The sequence below is a fragment of the Amblyomma maculatum genome, chromosome 5, assembly GCF_055883805.1.
Source record: "Amblyomma maculatum isolate TAMU_Amacu chromosome 5, ASM5588380v1, whole genome shotgun sequence".
NCBI lineage: Eukaryota > Metazoa > Arthropoda > Arachnida > Ixodida > Ixodidae > Amblyomma > Amblyomma maculatum.
In genome coordinates this window covers 149,635,172-149,650,807 of record NC_139348.1, presented here as the reverse complement: position 1 = coordinate 149,650,807, position 15,636 = coordinate 149,635,172, and the positions used below count along the sequence as shown (strand labels likewise).

Here is a 15,636-nt window from a genome sequence, read left to right as displayed (position 1 = left end):
AGTCGTCGCCAGGGAAGATTGGGTATAAGGCGTGTTGGACTGATGCTTAACAGGGTGAGGAACTTCGGCGTCCACTACCGGACTTGGTTCAGACATAGCACGGTCAGCCGTCTCAGAGTTAGCGTTACTTAGCGTCCATTACCAGATACTTACGCTCAAAGTCCGCTCATACCTGTTTGCTGTGCGTTACCGCCCTCCTTCCGGCAATACGAGTGTTTTCTTTTCTTTTTTAGATTCTGTTCTTGAATTTGCGATTCAGCACAAGTTAAATATTGTCCTTGGAGGCGACCTGAAAATAAATCTCTTGTCAGATAGTACCGCGACGCGGGAATTAGATACACTGTTAAATGTTCACTGCTGTATGAATACTATAAATGCCCCAACCAGAGTAACAGAAGAAACAGAAACATTATTAGATGTTTTCATTACAAATAACCAAAATCACTTAACATCCGCAATAATCAGTATGCCGATTAGCGATCACCTCCCTGTATTTCTGTGTGTCAACCACGTACCTAATCTCAAAAGGAGCTTAAAACAATACGCTCATGGGGACATCAACTCGTTTACGCTTTATAACTTTCGTGAGCAGATAGTCGGTGCAGACTGGAACGACGTTTTCAACGAAACCAATCCTGAAGCAGTGTACGATAAATTTGTCACATTATTCAAACACATATATTCTACTTGTTTTCCCCGCAAAATACATAGTCGTCCACGGTGAGCTCGTAAGCCTTGGATCAGCAGTACGCTACTTAACCGAATAAAAGAACGTGACAAATTGTATAGCCAATTTCTAAAAACGAAATGTCCTGATGCGTTGAAGGCTTTCAAATATTTCAGAAAAATAGTGTCAAAAGAGCTTCGAGAAACTGTATTATGAGAATTTGTTTGTTTATTCGAGGAATAACCCGGAGGTGACTTGGAAGAAATTGAACTCTATCATAGAGCATATAACAGAACCAATTACCAAACTTATTTTTGATGGTATAGAGGTTGAGCGACATGAACTCGCTAACGCTTTCAATGATTTTTTCACTTCTGTTGCCCAAAAGTCGTCATCATGCGAAGAGGTACCGGTCAACTATTCTCGCAATAACTCAACAATATTTTTGAATCCAGTTTCAGAGGGAGAGGTGGTGGCAGATTTCAACAGTCTTAACAATAGCAAATTTGAGGATAGCGCGGGTGTTCAGATAATGCCAGTAAAATTTGTTATTCTTCATATATCAAACTGCCTGACACATATTTTCAACTTATGTTTATCAAAAGGCGTGTTCCCACGTAACATGCAGTCGGTGAGGGTCACAGTCATCATCATCAGCCTGATTATACCCACTGCAGGGCGAAGGCCTCTCCCATATTTCTTTATCATAGGAGGTTGTGGCCAATTACTGCACCAGGGTGGCCAACTCCTGTTCTGGTGAGGGAGTGCGTTGCCGGAGGTGTTCACCGGCATCAGGTCGCACCCCAAACCTGTATATGCAATTCCATCGACACGCGGATTTTTTTTTGTCATCCGGTGGAGAATTGCGCGGCTCCGGGATTTGAACCCCGATCCTCTTGCATGCGAGGCGGATGTTCTACCTCTACGCCACCGCTGCACCGCGAGGGTCACAGTATTATACAAAAAAGGCGATAAGAACGACCTTTCCAACTATCGCTCAATATCTATCCTGCCTACCTTCTCAAAAGAATTTGAAAAGTTATTTCTTGCTCGTCCTACGTCCTTTATTAATCATCATAATATTTTAAACCCCGCTCAATTCGGGTTTCGGAAAAACAGACCTACTGAGCTTGCCCTTCTCGCTCAAAAAGAGTATATATTAACTAATTTTGAAGAAAAGAAGCTCGTCTTGGGCATATTTTTAGATTTCTCGAACGCTTTCGACAGCATCAGCCACAAAACTTTACTCAGTAAACTAGACAGGTATGGCATACGTGGCACAGCCTACTCTTTAATATCTTCCTACATAGCCAATAGGACACAATATGTTGAAATAAACGGTTTTTCCTCTACAGTCAAGCCAGTCATATCGGGAGTTCCACAAGGCAGTCTTTTAGGCCCCCTTCTTTTTATTCTCTATATCAATGATCTTGTTTCCATAGATTCATCTGCAAAACACATTATTTACGCTGATGATACAAGTCTGTTTTCCTCTGGTCACTCAGGCATAGAGCTATCCAGTCGGGCTAACATAACCTTGTAAAAAATTGAACACTGGGCGTGTCAAAACAGTCTAAAACTCAATGTCAGTAAAACAAAAGCCGTTCTCTTTCTAGAATGATGTGCGTGAAGTGAGCACAGGTTGTCTTTATAGCAGAACCTATAGCGTCCACGTGCTTCCGTGGCCGGCCCTGTGTAATCTGCCAAATGTTTTGTTGCTACTGCACTGCATGACATGATTCAAAATATCAGCGTTTACACGCAGCAAGCTGGAGATTCTACAGTTAAGCGGTGAACTCCTATTCCCCCCTACTGCCTTCTCGAGTTTCCCCCACATTGCACGAAAGACAACACACCACCTAAAACCATATCGCGACGTCTCAAAGCAGATCTAGGTTCGGCTTGGATTGAAAAATTTCACAAAAGTAACCACGCGATCCACCAGCGACATGACAAGCAGTTCACGCAACGAACATTGGCAAAGCTCTTGTCAAGCGTAATTGAAAAAGAGTACGTAGAAAGGTATCCTTTACATCACGTAATAAGGAACGGCTAACAACCTGACGCAAAAATAAGCGCGACAAAGACAATCCACCTTCGCTTATGTGGCGAAAAAGGTTTGTTTGACTTGTTTCCTCATTATTAGAGCCCAGCTAAATACTTTAAAAGTCCTGTGTATCTTTTGTATGATATATTTACCGATGTCACCGGAAAATGCCTTACAAAGATCGTGTTGAAATAGCGTCGCCTGTTCCTATGTACTGGTCATTATAACTTCTGGGCCGGGGAAATATATTCATACGCGTTAGAAAAAGCCTGTATGGCATACTGGGGAACTGCTCATCTTTAAATCGAATATAGGGGTTTTCCGTGAGAAAATCATCATCATCATCATCATCACCATCATCATCATCATCATCATCATCATCATCATCATCACCACCACCACCACCACCACCACCACCATCATCATCATCATCATCATCATCATCATCATCATCATCAGCAGCAGCAGCAGCAGCAGCAGCAGCAGCAGCAGCAGCAGCAGCAGCAGCAGCAGCAGCAGCAGCAGCAGCAGCAGCAGCAGCAGCAGCAGCAGCAGCAGCAGCAGCAGCAGCAGCAGCAGCAGCAGCAGCAGCAGCAGCAGCAGCAGCAGCAGCAGCAGCAGCAGCAGCAGCAGCAGCAGCAGCAGCAGCAGCAGCAGCAGCAGCAGCAGCAGCAGCAGCAGCAGCAGCAGCAGCAGCAGCAGCAGCAGCAGCAGCAGCAGCAGCAGCAGCAGCAGCAGCAGCAGCAGCAGCAGCAGCAGCAGCAGCAGCAGCAGCAGCAGCAGCAGCAGCAGCAGCAGCAGCAGCAGCAGCAGCAGCAGCAGCAGCAGCAGCAGCAGCAGCAGCAGCAGCAGCAGCAGCAGCAGCAGCAGCAGCAGCAGCAGCAGCAGCAGCAGCAGCAGCAGCAGCAGCAGCAGCAGCAGCAGCAGCAGCAGCAGCAGCAGCAGCAGCAGCAGCAGCAGCAGCAGCAGCAGCAGCAGCAGCAGCAGCAGCAGCAGCAGCAGCAGCAGCAGCAGCAGCAGCAGCAGCAGCAGCAGCAGCAGCAGCAGCAGCAGCAGCAGCAGCAGCAGCAGCAGCAGCAGCAGCAGCAGCAGCAGCAGCAGCAGCAGCAGCAGCAGCAGCAGCAGCAGCAGCAGCAGCAGCAGCAGCAGCAGCAGCAGCAGCAGCAGCAGCAGCAGCAGCAGCAGCAGCAGCAGCAGCAGCAGCAGCAGCAGCAGCAGCAGCAGCAGCAGCAGCAGCAGCAGCAGCAGCAGCAGCAGCAGCAGCAGCAGCAGCAGCAGCAGCAGCAGCAGCAGCAGCAGCAGCAGCAGCAGCAGCAGCAGCAGCAGCAGCAGCAGCAGCAGCAGCAGCAGCAGCAGCAGCAGCAGCAGCAGCAGCAGCAGCAGCAGCAGCAGCAGCAGCAGCAGCAGCAGCAGCAGCAGCAGCAGCAGCAGCAGCAGCAGCAGCAGCAGCAGCAGCAGCAGCAGCAGCAGCAGCAGCAGCAGCAGCAGCAGCAGCAGCAGCAGCAGCAGCAGCAGCAGCAGCAGCAGCAGCAGCAGCAGCAGCAGCAGCAGCAGCAGCAGCAGCAGCAGCAGCAGCAGCAGCAGCAGCAGCAGCAGCAGCAGCAGCAGCAGCAGCAGCAGCAGCAGCAGCAGCAGCAGCAGCAGCAGCAGCAGCAGCAGCAGCAGCAGCAGCAGCAGCAGCAGCAGCAGCAGCAGCAGCAGCAGCAGCAGCAGCAGCAGCAGCAGCAGCAGCAGCAGCAGCAGCAGCAGCAGCAGCAGCAGCAGCAGCAGCAGCAGCAGCAGCAGCAGCAGCAGCAGCAGCAGCAGCAGCAGCAGCAGCAGCAGCAGCAGCAGCAGCAGCAGCAGCAGCAGCAGCAGCAGCAGCAGCAGCAGCAGCAGCAGCAGCAGCAGCAGCAGCAGCAGCAGCAGCAGCAGCAGCAGCAGCAGCAGCAGCAGCAGCAGCAGCAGCAGCAGCAGCAGCAGCAGCAGCAGCAGCAGCAGCAGCAGCAGCAGCAGCAGCAGCAGCAGCAGCAGCAGCAGCAGCAGCAGCAGCAGCAGCAGCAGCAGCAGCAGCAGCAGCAGCAGCAGCAGCAGCAGCAGCAGCAGCAGCAGCAGCAGCAGCAGCAGCAGCAGCAGCAGCAGCAGCAGCAGCAGCAGCAGCAGCAGCAGCAGCAGCAGCAGCAGCAGCAGCAGCAGCAGCAGCAGCAGCAGCAGCAGCAGCAGCAGCAGCAGCAGCAGCAGCAGCAGCAGCAGCAGCAGCAGCAGCAGCAGCAGCAGCAGCAGCAGCAGCAGCAGCAGCAGCAGCAGCAGCAGCAGCAGCAGCAGCAGCAGCAGCAGCAGCAGCAGCAGCAGCAGCAGCAGCAGCAGCAGCAGCAGCAGCAGCAGCAGCAGCAGCAGCAGCAGCAGCAGCAGCAGCAGCAGCAGCAGCAGCAGCAGCAGCAGCAGCAGCAGCAGCAGCAGCAGCAGCAGCAGCAGCAGCAGCAGCAGCAGCAGCAGCAGCAGCAGCAGCAGCAGCAGCAGCAGCAGCAGCAGCAGCAGCAGCAGCAGCAGCAGCAGCAGCAGCAGCAGCAGCAGCAGCAGCAGCAGCAGCAGCAGCAGCAGCAGCAGCAGCAGCAGCAGCAGCAGCTGCAGCAGCAGCAGCAGCAGCAGCAGCAGCAGCAGCAGCAGCAGCAGCAGCAGCAGCAGCAGCAGCAGCAGCAGCAGCAGCAGCAGCAGCAGCAGCAGCAGCAGCAGCAGCAGCAGCAGCAGCAGCAGCAGCAGCAGCAGCAGCAGCAGCAGCAGCAGCAGCAGCCTGACTATACCCACTGCAGGCCGAAGGCCTCTCCCATATTTCTCCAATTAACCCGGTTCTGTGCTAGCTGCATTCACTTGACCCCTGCGTCTTAACCTCATCCGCCCACCTAACTTTCTGCCGCCCCCTGCTACGCTTTCCTTCCCTTGGAATCCAGTTTGTTACCCAAAGCGACCATCGGTTATCCTCTCTTCGCAATACATGTCCTGCCCATGCCCATTTCTTCTTCTTAATGTCTACTAGAATGTCAGTAACTTGAGTTATTTCTCTGACCCACTCTGCATGCTTCCTATCTCTTAATGTTACCCCCACCATTTTTCGTTCCATAGCCCTCTGAGTTTTCCTCAACTTAAGTAGAACCCTCTTGGTTAGCCTCCACGTTTCAGCACCATAGGTGAGTACAGGTAAGATTCAATTGTTGTATACTGTTGTACTTTCCTCTTGAGCGATACCAGTAAGCTGCTAGTCATAATCTGCGAGTGCTTACCAAATGCGTTCCATCCCAATCTTATTCTTCTTGTTATTTCCTTTTCATGGTCCGGATCTGCGGTTACCTGTCCTAAGTAGACATATTCGCCTACTTCCAGTGCTTCGCTACCTAACGTAAACTGCTGTTCCGTCCCGAGGGTGTTGAACATTGCCTTAGTCCTCTGCATATTGATTTTTAAGCCTACCTTTCTACTTTTCCTGTCTAGGTCATCAATCATTATTTGCAGTTCATCCCCCGAGGTACTTAGCAAGGCAGTGTCATCAGCAAATAACAAATTACTGAGGTATTCTCCATCTACCCCTATTCCTAACTGCTCCCATTCCAAGTCTCTGAATACTTCCTCTAAGCAAGCTGTGAATAGTACTGGGGAGATCGTGTCTCCTTGTCTAACACCTTTCTTTATAGGAATTTTGTTACTTTCTTTATGCAGAACAATGGTTGCTGTGCAGCCACTATATATATCTTCAAGCACGTGGGAATATATGGATGCCAAAAAAGACATCTTTGTGCCTTGTGGTGTGAGGGGTATTTTGTTTAAAACAGGACTGTTGAACATGAGTTTATATATTGTTCGGATGGGGTTTTCCTTTAGGCATGTCTAAAGCGAACTTTTACAAATATTTTCCCTGAACCTCTATATAGAATTCGGTTCTCAGTGGTAGATTTTGATTACGGCGTTCGGTATGAATGATAATGTTATTAAGTTTGCATAGCGTGTGGAAACGATGAATGGCTGTTTGCGATGTTGATCTTCATAACAGACCTATGCGAGAGTATTTGGGGATTTCTTCTACAGATAATTGATCAATCAATCAATCAATCAATCAATCAATCAATCAATCAATCAATCAATCAATCAATCAATCAATCAGTTTATTTCAGTTTTCTTTAAAAAACTGAGGGCGGCAAGATAAAAGCAGTCATTACGACCGCTTGACAAGCCTCGCCACAACTTTAGAAAACTCAGCCATGTGCACCTGACTTGGTCAATGCATTGAAAAAAAGTGGTCAATTTGAACGTTTTATAATTAGATGTATTGTATGTGAACCGGCTAAGTTTTGAAAAATTGACAAGCCTGTAGTGCTTGCGAAATAAGCGAAATGAATGCAAAACGAAGAGGTTCGGCATAGTTCTCGTGGTGAAGTCCCAAATGGCTGCGAATTTTGTTTCGGTATGCAATTCTGTCTCTTCTAAGCAACGTTAACAAAGTCTGTATAACTTTATCGCACAACAGCTGTTAGTTCAGTGTCCAACGGTCTCAACTAAAATGAATTTTTGTTTCTGTTTTGTCTACCCAAGCGCCACTAAAAGTAAACAGAGATAATAAAGGACACGAAAGTCACGTCATATGGACAACAATGACGCAATAGTTCAATGAAACAAATTCGGTCTAAACAGGCATGACTACTCTTTTGGAAATGAATGTATCGAACAGTTTTAGACCCAGTTACAAACTCACATACATCATCCACGCCGAAGCATTAAACGTACCATTTACTTACACCCCTAAAGAGTGCTTCGCTTTATTTGTCCCTTGCAAATAATATGCAATTAAAATCTCATAGGAAGATAATCAGCCATTAGGTGTCGAAAATATTTCGATTTTATTAAAAAAAATGCTTTTCTTTCGACGGGTTTAAAAAGTGTGCAAATACAGACAATTCGCCACTCTTATATTTTCAGTACACAGAGAAATACAATAAAATTGACCATCAGCACTCACAGTAACACATTGAACCACTTCTCTCAAATTCTGTCGCACTAACAGGACGCACCCAGCTGCCTTTCCCACGGCATGACTTATACAAGCATTATATCGTAATGTCGGGCTCAAAGATTGGGCAAAAGAAGGAACCCGAGTGCGATAAGAGGCATGGTGTGTCTTTTGTTTCCTGCGTCGTCGACGTAGTATGTAAATCCCACTAACATGTGGAAGGGTCTGCATAAGTCAGACGGGTCGTTGTTTCAGTGCGCAGGTATCTGTCTGGTAGCTATAGCACGTAAATGACAACCGCAGCCGTCATTTACAAAAATGGTTAGGCTGATTAAAAAAACAAAAAACAAAATCATTGAAGGTGTTTAAGGTATACTGGGGAAGGAGCAGCATGACGTTTATAATATTTGCCTCCGATTTCTGCACTTCATCAAACGTTTAGAGCCCAGTGGGCTTGCTTCTGAGCAGTATAGTGGGGCTCCTTTAGCTTTCGTTAAGTCCTAGCCATCGGATAGGGCAGAAAAAGAAGGATATTATCAATATATAAAAAGTGGAATAATTTCGAGTGAGTCAAACGCAAACTCTTTGGGCTGCAAACTCTTGGAAGAGGGGTGTACACATTTTGGGTTCACCCTTAAACGCTATTCGGTCGAGATAAAAACCCCAGTTTTATCAATCCGTAAGTGGACGCTGGGATGTTTCACCCCTCAGTAAAAAGCATAAAAGCGTTCAGTACTGCACTGCAAAAACTAGCCCATTGTCGTTGTTTTGGCAAGTCTAAATGGCATCACGGGGCCCTTCACAAGTGGTTTCTGTGCGGGCCAGTATACATGTCAAGCATTTGAAAGAAAACTCGTGTTGAACTATGCTCCGAAACGCTCGCACACTAGACATGTGTACGCCGTAACACAGTGCTTTACAATCACCAGCATGAATGCAAACTCCTCAGTTTCTTCATTATTAAGAAGCATTATAAAAGCTCCACCAGGATCCCAGCCAAGCATTTCACAGGCTGCTGGACAATTTACGCCATTACAGAATGCCCCGCGCACGCATGCCGCACAAGCAAAGTCTAAGTAGCCGACTTAGCGCCTTCGCATTGTGGCATGACAGCAAGCCGAGGAAAATGGATCTTTCGCAGTAGTGACTAGTGTGAGTTAAACACAAGTTATGACGAAAGTATGAGGACAATAAAAGCATAGAGAAAAGTGTCCGACAGATATTTCTAACTATTTTCAGCTTTTTTCTTTATTTGTGAATGGTTTTAACCGGAATACTTCTGTTTTGTACAATCCTGCATTTGAATCGATGCAGTTCAATGGGAGCGCAGCTACGCGGCCAAAAACACTTAAATGCTAAACATAAATGCGATAGACAATATTGTGGGCATGAGGTGTGGTAGAGGTAGAATGCTGCGTTTCGAGTGAGAAATCGCTCTTTATTGCTGCTCATCCGCAGGTGCACGGAAGCGTTTCATCATAGAATGGCCCAATTTCATACAATCAAGCTATCCAGTGATACCAAAGAGGAAAACAACTGTCTTGATGGTGCACTCCGTTACATTATTCTGTCAAATATGGGTGCCGTTTGTAGGTAATTCCACTTGTATATTTGAAAAATATTACAATAGAAAAGCTGTACGTTATATATACTTAGTTGAAGGCCACATTCGTCCAATCCAAAACTCTGACAAATTGCATTGACCAAACAGTCTGAAAGACCCGAAAAAGAGCCGCTGCGTTTTAACAATATCAATACCAGTTGTTGGGCGAGTTACGGTGTTGTCGTCCTTTCTTCTACGTCCCGTCTGTCGCGCTGTTGTTATGGGCGTTTAAACAATACGCATTGTAGGAACTGAAATATATACTTTGCAGGAGACAGACCTGCTCACTAAGCACCGCGAAGGTAAATCAAGATGACGAAGGTGACGATTGCGTGCATCTTGGTGGTCTTGGCACTCTGTGCTGTTGTGCTACTGGCGAGTGCACAAGCCAGTTCTCAAGCACTCGCGGCACCGTACGGTGTTTCCGGTTACGTAAATCCATACTGGCGTCCGACGCGTCCACGTACGTACAGGAATTGTTATCTCCGAGCTTCTCTTTTACAACTTCGTTTAACGACGCGGTAACTTTCGAGCAGTAAAATCTTGGCTATGCAGATCACAGATCAATGCATTACTATTGTCATTATCATAAAAAAAGAAGAGCGGGTAGGCAATGCTGACAGCAATCAAAGGCGACTGTGGCTTTTCTGAGGAGAATAGTTTCTGATATCTGCGTCCAAGCTGCGCGAAGTTCGAAATTTGGTAATCGTAGTCCGAATCATAGCGTTTTTTTAACGTTCTCTTCAGAATTGTGTATTCGAAGGCTCAGCTGGGAAACAAAATTGGATTAATTTCATAGACATATATGGGCACCGTAACGTTGTGCGCCGTTGGAGGTTGATAGAATCATTATTGCGGTAAGAAAAATACTCGAGAACTATTTCGTTTCATGTGCAGTTTTCTGGCGTATCGAAGTATATTTTCTTGGGTTTTTGAGCAAACAAACAAAACAACTAATTATATATATATAAAAAAAAAACGTGCCGTCCAAATCAGCGCCCTTTCTACGGACGTTGCCAACTTGAACGTCTAAGTCGAAAAAGATTTCTCCTGGTGAAGAGCGTTTCTTCCACTACCATAAAAATGTTTTACGCCGCAGCTGGTTAGGAGAGAGATAATTCTGAGTATCAGAACTCCTCTCTCCGGGGTACCTCTTACATGGTTTGCAGTTTTATCAAGAAGAATACCAGGAACCTTCCAAATTATTAGTAGAAATTTCTTAAATTTTAGCATCGTCCGCTGCATTATGTCTGTTTCTTAATCGAGAATATACAAAAATGTAGGAAGTGCTAAATGCTCTTTCAGTTGTTAAAGGAATTATATTCTGCATTATATGCCTCTAAATACAAATGAATCTGTTGTTGCACAAGAGTAGCACGTACCATAGACTTCTGGGATTTCTTCTCTATTGAGTTTTTAACTCGGTGCACTTACGGGTTGCACTTAGAAATATAAAGGGCGCGAAATTGTACTCTTCAGGAGCTTTTTAAATGTAAGCTTGAAACTTTACAGAAAGGCTGTATTAGCAGTCCTTAGAAGACCGCAAGATTTTGTCAGGTTACCAGCATGGGTTTAGGAAAGGGATGTCTATTGTTTCTCAAATTCTGTCCGCAGTGCAGGAATTTTCAAGTGTAGTAGTAAAGGAAGTTTTGTTCTGTTCTTCTATTCTGCACCTTAGCTCTTCGAAATGCCCGACGATTTGGAGGGTGACGTGTAATTCTCAGAGAGACGAAGGAGGCAAAGTCGAGGCAGCAGACGAAACAACTTTAGAAACACTTGTAATAAATTATTACACAAAAGTATTTACAAGAAAGAGAAGCTAATACTGTTCTACAACACGCGCTGATTGAAATGCAAGCGGACCTCCAAGAGCTGGCGCCGTACATAACACTGGAGCTCACTGTTCTCTCACGAATTCCTCTAAAGCCAGGGTCTGCCTGGTACCGCTGTGAGAGCTTCGTCCAGAACCAGTATCCGCCGCACAGTGTGCTCTCAAATAACTGTATCTAAATTTTACAGGACGGAGTGGGACGCTATGAAAAAATTGTATGAGGCAATAACCTCACATTTTCTCGCACAATCTTCCTCAATTCACATAAGAAATCACATACAAGTCATATAGAATTGCATAATCTCTCATAGTTTCTTGTACATTATCATAACTTATGTAAGATATTTTATGATAATGATGCGCACCGTATAAAAGTCTATGCGATTAGATGAGAGTTTATGAGGTGATTGCCCCGTAGACTTTTGGTTTTTCAGTAGGGATATATGGGACGAGCTCAAACGGCAGCTGGCTCATGTCATCCGCCGCGCTAGACAGTCGTCGAATTTTCGCGAAGCCGTGGCCCAAATGCTCTGTTTTGTCAAGGAGACGATGAGAGGAGGACCCGGTCTATGCCGTGGGATGCAGAAACTGACGCTGTACGTTGTTCTCTGTTCCAAAAGGTGTTAGCAGCTTCTATTGCATGTCGCCAGATGGCCTGGCGGCCGTGTCGACGGGGGTGAGGTGGCGCGCCGCCGCAATCGGGAGTGCGTAATCGGCAGCGCTTTCTTCGGAAAGCTTTAGATATAACTTTCTATTAGCGCGACTTTCTCCAGCAGGACCGCCTAAAACATTTGTAAAGGAACCATCGCGACCTTACAGTACTGGATGTTTCTGAATAAACGGACGTATTATATCCCTGTCACAGGGCAGCAATTTTTTAAGGTATTTGCTGCAAAAGAAGTTTGTTCCTCTAAAAGAGCAGAACCAAAAACGGAGCAGCGATACAGCTACAGTGCTAAGGGGATTCATTACGATGATGATGATGATTCCGGAAACCTAAATTTTTAAAACACTAAAGATAAACCGCGGCAATAGGAAATTACTAGTAAGTTAGCAAGCAATCACTGCTAAACCAAAAATGCTTGCCACAAAATGCAGCAAAGAACACCGCACAAGGAGCAAATCATTGCATACGTATGGCAGTGTGGCTGCTGGAAACATTCGAAGCCTTCTCTGCAGAGCAGCTTTTTAAAATTCATTGTGATGAGAAATGAACACATAAACAGAAGAAATTATAATAAATATAATTATTTTTTCATCAAAAGTTTTGATTCATAAGCTCGGTAGCTGGCACTCATGTTTGGGACCGCCTTTTGTGTTAAGGGCCTGTTTTTAAAGGTCTCGAGGCTCTGCCATGTAGCGGTGCGTAAACCGCCTTTGGCGCAAAGAACTTGAAGTTCCAAGATTTTACAAGTGCCTATGTGCCACGGGGTGTAGGTTTTGACTTCAGTAAGACCATTGGCTAGGCGCCTTACGGAAAATTATTGTTTGAACTGGGAGAACTAGGGCTTCGTTCTTTTGTAATTAAGTGGATCATCGCCTATTTTACAGACAGGTAGCAATTCGTACCGATCCGTGATCGCTCTTCAGACGTCCTAGATGGATGTGACTTAGGGATTCTTTTGAGGCCCGTGTTATGTTTAATCAAGGTGAAATACCTAGTAAATGTTATTGACAACGATGTACCTAAGAAGCAATTCGCCTACGAACATACTATGTTCAATTTAAAAGGGAGTTATAGTGATTATCTGTCGATATAGAAGACTGTAGTAGCAATCACAGACTGGTGAAAGGGATGTGTTATGAATATTCACAAAGAAAAACCAGTATTGTTAGGAATCATAGAAAAATAGTGTTATGACTACATACTTATATATTACAAAAGCTTGGTATTTTAAAGGCTGAGAGCTATAAGTATCCCGAAATAACTCATCTAACAAGATACTTGGACCTGCCATAACTTTGAAATCTCCCATATCAATGACAAAAGAAAACTTAAAAAATGCCCTCGTTAGTACCAGACTCATAGCGTACAAGGCTTATGCTAGGCGTGTTAGGCCCCGATATGAATATGCAGCAGCAGTATGGAATCTGTATAAAACATTAAATTACAAGATTGAACTCAGTTTTGCTTAAGAAAGTAGTGGCGAAAGCCAGCCCTACTTCTCTTCTACCCCCTCTTCTTGGACGGCAGTAAGAGAAGGCGAGCTAACCTATTCACTAACACACTAACATGTGTGTGTGTGTGTGTGTGTCGAAGAAGATTGGCAGTGGCGCGAGAGGAGCCCTCGCGCTAGGTCAGCCATTAAATCATTCTTCACCAGGTCATGTTGTCATCATACTGAGCCAGAAAACGCCACGCATTATCATCTCTGAGGAGATGTGAACGCCACTTCAAAGTACAATGTCCATGCATTGCTCATTTTTCACAGGTTACAGCAATATTTCGGCATTCTCTGATTTTTTAGTCGCCGCGAAAGAACTTTGCTTTTCTCAAATTTGGCGAAAAAGTTTCTTAAATCTTTTTTACCGACTTCTCTTCAAGTGTTGCTACGAGAGAGCAACCTACGCTTTGCTATATGTGGGGCATTTACTCATATAGTGTGGCAATCGCTATGAACAGAAAAACGGTATACAGGATGAAAACAGTAACTTGAATTGCATTAGCCATTAGGCGTCTTAGAATCAGTTGCTGAAGCAGCGAGTTTGTATCAATAGTGCAAAAAGAGAAGCAGCATTGTTTTCGGAAACAAGGCATTCCTACCGAATGATTCCAGGAAAAAGTTTTAATTGCAAGAAGCGCTCTGCTGCTACAGCCTTTTCATATTACCTACGCCGCTGAGTTCACATGGCTCCTAACTGCATGTGTAGACTGAAGTCTATATCTATTGGAGAATGCCGATATCATATGTACAAATGCTCGGGTTTATTATACTTGAACCGAGTAGAATTTACCTTTGCGCGCTGATGTACATTGATGGAGACGACGACGTTCACTGGGCAGCACGAGAGTGCGTTGCAGTTTAACTTTCGGGGCAATAGTCTGGCTATGACTGCGACTTTACATATCGACCTGCTAAGAGAAATTCCTAGGTTTAAATCCAGTCCTCCCTGATGACGTTTTTGTGTGTAAACGCTCTACAAGCGAAATTGAAAGTGATTTTGCTATGCTCTATCTGCTGTTTAACCTGGATAGACAAATGGTAAGTGTGAAATCACTGTTTGAATTACCAGCGCAGGTCACGTGGATTGTTGCGTCATGATATGATGGGCCAGTTAGTCAGGCACAATAAAGTTTGTTGCTTGTCATGCAGGAAGGAAACAACTTCTGAGAGGCCCTTGCCATTCCCAATGCATTGGAGAAAGTGTGGCGGAAGTGACGTCAAAATTTAGGGTTAGCCAAGTCGGGCCATTAGCAACGGCAACGCTGTTGCTATGAAAACTCGGGCCACTAGCAACAGCGTTGCTAAGGGTCCTAGGTACGTGAGCGTCGCGGAGAAAGAGAATGCGGAGGGTAAAGGAGGAGGAGAGACGTTGCAGCGTCCGGTCACGGGGCGACCGCGCTGGCTTAAAAAAAATGACGTCAGGGCCTCTCCTAAGTTCTTTCCTTTCTCCATGTTGCTTGTTCTCATGATGATTTGAGGGTTAAGCACTAATAAAATCATATAATCCGTTATCCATCCAGACGTGCGGCCCAGCATTGAAACAGCATGATGTGTAAAGAATGAATTTGCAACTGGCCTAAATCTAATGCATAAATACGCCTTTTTTGCAGGTTGTCGGGGAAGAAACGAAGTCTTCATGTACTGCCAGAGCAGCAACTGCGGCGAGTTTAGCTGTTCTATCTTGTTTCGTTGGGTGTATTCGCCACGAATCTGCAATACGGACTGCGTCAATCGCTGCTTCTGCAAGCCAGGCTATTACAGGAATTTCAAGGGACGTTGTGTGACCCCACAGCGGTGCCGAAAACCAGTCTTTGCTCCATTGCCTACCCCAAGGCATCCCCCCGGTGGGCTTCCAGAGTAGAATCGTCCATGATGCACCGTTACGTGAAAATCTTGAGCCAACGTGGCAGTTTTTGCACGTAAAGTGGAAGCAACAGTCTCCAGAAAACAATAAAAGGCGTGCCGGAGGAAAAGTTTCATTTCATTCTTCTGGCACGTAACTGGGTCCCGTATGCCGAGTTTGCGTTGTTATCGAAAGTGTAGCTAGTTCCTCGACCTCGAGTCATCTGATTGGTTGAAAAGCCGAAACCGTGTGTTGCCACTACGAAACCGGAAGAGGTGGCAACATCATGTTCTGGTGTTTCCACCAATCAGATGACTCGAGGTCACGTGGGATAGCGAAACGTTCAATAACAACTCAAACTCCGAAAACGGGCCCTGTTCTGCTCAGAGCCTTATATATAAATCATCAGTATAGCATGATCTTGTGGCCAGACATGGATTACAACGAGACGTCTGAGTTAGTGCGTTCCCTTGTTTATCACAGGGCTATAGTACACGCTCCCTAT

The 15,636-nt window shown here is 46.0% G+C and overlaps 1 long non-coding RNA gene across 1 annotated transcript; it reads left to right on the top strand.

Annotated features, from left to right (window-relative positions):
- Positions 1-9,381: 9,381 nt before the first annotated feature.
- Positions 9,382-15,261, top strand: LOC146189931 (uncharacterized). Its single transcript, XR_014707695.1, has 2 exons — positions 9,382-9,755; positions 14,899-15,261. It is a non-coding gene; the product is annotated as an uncharacterized LOC146189931 (long non-coding RNA).
- The last annotated feature ends 375 nt before the right edge of the window (positions 15,262-15,636 follow it).